The sequence below is a fragment of the Mastomys coucha genome, unplaced genomic scaffold, assembly GCF_008632895.1.
Source record: "Mastomys coucha isolate ucsf_1 unplaced genomic scaffold, UCSF_Mcou_1 pScaffold14, whole genome shotgun sequence".
NCBI classification, from domain to species: Eukaryota; Metazoa; Chordata; class Mammalia; order Rodentia; family Muridae; genus Mastomys; species Mastomys coucha.
Genome location: NW_022196896.1, coordinates 52,789,850 through 52,794,372, shown reverse-complemented (window position 1 = coordinate 52,794,372; position 4,523 = coordinate 52,789,850).

Below are 4,523 nucleotides of genomic sequence, written 5' to 3'. Positions count from 1 at the left end.
TGCCTCTCAGTGACCTTCCTGATGCTCCCTTAACCTCTCAGGAACTCCACAAAGCCATCTATCCATCCACTGATCCCTGCTCGGCTGTTAATAAACAGATTTGTGATGAGGGAGCTAGATGGTTCCATTTCCCAAAACTCCTCAAGTTTGTTAGGGGGGACTCCAGTCTCATCATTAGCTAGTGGTGACTTCAGAAGTTGCATCTTTGTTGTAATATCCTAGTATTAGTATAGGTTTATAGTGAGGGACACAGAGGTGACGGTGGTGATCCAGCATGGTTAGGGGGAAGCTGTCCTGAGACAAGTAGAGCTACGGGGCTCGAGTCTTCCCTCCAACAGTCTATGTGAAAAACTTTCCAACATACTAAGCAGTGAAGGTCCGCATCATCTGTCTGGCTTGATAGTGAGCACGTGACTGCGTTTCCTCTCCGTATTCCCAGTCCATCGGTATCCTGTCCTGCCAGCTTGGAGTAACTCTGGAGAGTCAGCGCTTTTCTCTCCTGCTGTGCTGGAGCTGTTAGACTTGTGGGCCCCAGCAACTCTTACTCAGAGTGCCACACCTTTGTCTCTGCAGCCATATATCTCTCCTCATCCGATGGAGGTAACAGGCAGTTGTAAACCCTAAGTTTTCTGCAGTTTCTAGGGATGATTTGTCTAGCTTCATTGGAAAAGCCTTCCGGGTGGGCTTTAACTGTTTCCAGTTAAAGTCTTTGCAGTTCCGAGGGTGGAACCCAGAGCTATATACACACAGAACAAGCACTCTTACCATTGCCTACCTTGGAATTTTATCTTCCCAAATTCTCTTTTTTTCTCATTATTGCTTTATTTTTTTGTTTTCATTAATTAATTTATTTAGTCACGTTACAAACCGATCTTAGCTTCTCAACCCCTACCCCTACCCCTCTACCCCTTCATCTCTAAGAAAGAGAGTCTCGGCAAGACTTGGAACATCCTCTCCCAATGAGGCCAAACAAGACAGCCCAGTTAGGGGAATAGGATCTACAGTCAAGCAACAGTCAGAGATAGCTCCCGCTCCAATTGTTGGGGGACTCGCATGAAGACCAAGCTGCCTACCTGTTACATATATGGTGTGTGTGTGTGTGTGTGTGTGTCCATGCTTGCTCCTTGGTTGGTGGTTCAGTCTCTAGGAGCCCCCAAGTGTCCAGGTAAGTTGATTCTGTTCATCTTCCTGTGGAGTTCCTATCCCTTCCAGGTTCCTCAACCCTTCCCCCAACTCTTCCCCAGGACTCTCCAAGCTCTGTTAAATGTTTGGCTGTGGATCTCTGCATTTGTTTCAGGCAGCCTCTCAGAGGACAGAGTTCCTAACTGGCCACTGTGTGATGCTTTAAAGGTGAAGGCCAAAATACTGAAATTGCTGGGCAGTGGTGGCACACGCCTTTAATCCCAGCTCTTGGGAGGCAGAGGCAGGCAGATTTCTTAGTTCAGAGTCCAACCTGTTTTTCAGAGTGAGTTCCAGGACAGCCAGGGCTACACAGAGAAAACCTGTCTCGGAAAAAACAAACAAACAACAAATAAACAAACAAACAAGACACAAAATACTGACATTGCTAGAGCACTAGACATCTTTCTGAGGAAAGCTCATCAAGTAGAGCTGACCCAGGAAAGGACTGTGTGTGTTATGGGTGGAAAGACTGGAGGACAGAGCTACCTAAGCTCTTGGGTGACCACATGATTCCAGTACAAGGCCCAGATTTTGGATGCAGAACTTTTGAGTTCAGGGTTTTCCCTCCTGGGTTCTGTTTGCTTTGGTCTAATATTTCTTTGCACTGTTCATACTTCCCTTTGCAGATGCAGTATTTTCTCTGTGCTGTTGTGTATTAAAAGTACAGAATTTTTTAAAAAAAGAAATACGGGCTCACATTACTTAAGATGATCTGAGTCACTGGCTCTTTGGACCCTGGGAACCCCCTCGGGTCCAGGTTCAAAGAGACTTTGAACATTTGAACACTATTGTGGCTGTTTAAAACTACAAGGACTTTTAGAGGTGAACTAAATTAACTTTGCATTATGAGATAAAAGTGAGACTTTAATTCTTGCTTTTTATAGAAAATACAGAAGTGCAGAAACATATAAAGGATCATCCATATTTCCAATTCAGAGATCAGTTGATGCATTCGCTCTGCTAATGACACTTTCTACACCGCTGAGATCCATCACCAAAGTGGGTGTGTTACTGGTTGCAGGAAACCATGTGCCCTGGAGAATCATGGGGTCTCTAAGTAAGAGGGAGTTAGAATATGTGCAAAAATTCACACCTTGGTTGAAAATGTTCTAAGAGAGAATTGAAGGAAAAAGGAAAGGGGGTTTGGTCCATGTTGGCTACTGTCAAAAAGCAAGCAGGATAGTTCTGTAATTGAATAGCTATAGTATTTTTTGTTCAAAGGAGTGACAGGCTAGAGTGGTAATAGAATTGTAATCTGGAAAGAGTAAGACCTCATGTCATGACACTCAAGAAAACATTTGGTATTTTAGGGGTCATACATTAACTCTGTTCTGGTCCTGTAGCACACACTCTTCCTTCTTCCTTCCCTCCCTGTCTTCCCCTTCTCTCTTCTTCCTCTTTCTTCCTCTTCCTTTATGGTGGTAGTGATAAGACCCAGGGACTCATGCAAGCTAACCAAACTCTCTACCAGGAAGCTCTAGTACAGTCCACCTTTGTCTGCTCTTGGGCAAGATTATGAAGGGTCTGGATTCATTTCATCTTACCATTATCTCAGAGTAACTTAGTCTCGGGCACAGTCACTCCATGTCATGCCAGCTCTGAAGACCAAGGACTATAGTTGCACGCACGTGTGTGTGTGTGTGTGTGTGTGTGTGTGTGTGTGTGTTTCTTCTCCCATTCAAGTATTCTTTCAATAAATAGTTAATAATCAGCTATTTATTCAATAGCTGCCTTTTCTTTTTCCGTTTTTACGTGTGTGGTAGACATGTGTGTTTAGCATGTGCATGGGTGCTCTTCCATCTTATTCACGGAGGCTAGGTCTTTCAGTTAAGTCACGATATGGCCAGTCTTGTTATGGCCAGCTTTCTTGGGTGATTCCCTGTCTCTACATTGTGAGGCTAGAATTACAGGCTGGCTGACACACCTACCCAGCATTTATGTGGGTTCTAGGGATCCAAAATCCAACCCTAAGCTTCTGATCCTCCTGTCTCCACCCACTGAATGCTGGGATTACAGGGTGCCACCATGCCCAGTTTTTAATAACTGTTATTTAGCAACTATTTATAACAGAGAAATAGGTCAGAATGTAGGAAGAGAAAACACTCTCTGTGTGTTGCCAGGGATTATGTTCAACTGTGAGGATAAATAAGCTTATTGGGAAGGACAAAATGCATGCTTTTCCTCTGTTCTTACAATGGTCAACCAGGGAGACTTCCGTGCCCTCAAAGGGAAAGGGTTCCCTCACCAGGAAGCAGGCACTTCTGCCTCTCACAGCAGCTGGGAGTCTTTAATCCTTCTCAGTTCTGATGCTGGCTAGTTGGAGATAGTGTCAGATCCCAAGACTGCTCCCCACACACCTCCGAGGCCAATCAGAAGCCTACATTGTTTTGCTGTGTTGATGTCATACCACCTATAAATCGGGATCCCCCACAACCCTCTCATTTGGTTTGATGGATGTGATGGTTTGGTTTACATTTCAGCTTACTGCATATTAGAATCACATGGGTAGAGAGCCTTACTTGAGGAATTTGGTTGTCTTAGTTGATAGAAAGGGGCTCAACCCACTGTGGGTAGTACCAATCCCTAAGCCATGCACCTGGACTACATGTACAAAGTAGATGAAAGCAAGGAAGCCAGCCAGTATGCATCATTTCCCCATGATTTCTCTGTCAGTTCCTGTTCTCAGCCTGGAGTTCCTGCATTGTTTCCCCTTGGTGATGGACTTTTAAGCCCGAAACAAACAAACACACCACAACAAGCCAAAATCAAACAAAAACCAAAACCCTTTCTCTTCCAACTTGCTTTTGGTTAAAATCCTTTCTTGCAGCCACAGAGAAGCCATCTAGGACAGGTAAGTGCTTGAGTCTCTCATAAAACTCTTAGGAACATCTATGCTTCCTGGCTCATTATAATGGCTATCCGGGATCCTAGGCACAGGGACATACTTGGGAAGCTACATGGAACTCCCCCAGTGCTCAGCTGGCTTTTATGGGGGCTTCAGTGCATAGGCAAGATGGAATCGTGGACAACTCTGTATAGATGTGATTACAAAAGAAGGCAGTGAGTTAACACTAGTTGAGCATATTGCTAACTGTTGGGGGACCTCTGTGAGGCCTGTTTTAACATTCTTCCTGGCCTCTGAGCTACATTCCTTCCTGCAGAATATGCTGCAGGACCATCTGGAATGGCATAGGTAGACCAGGAGTTTCCTTCCTTCCTTTCTTTCTTCCTTCCTTCCTTCCTCCCTCCCTCTCCTTTTCCCTCCCTCTCTCCCTTCCTCCCTCCCTCTCCTTTTCCCTCTCTCTCTCCCTTCCTCCCTCCCTCCCTCCCTCTCCTTTTCC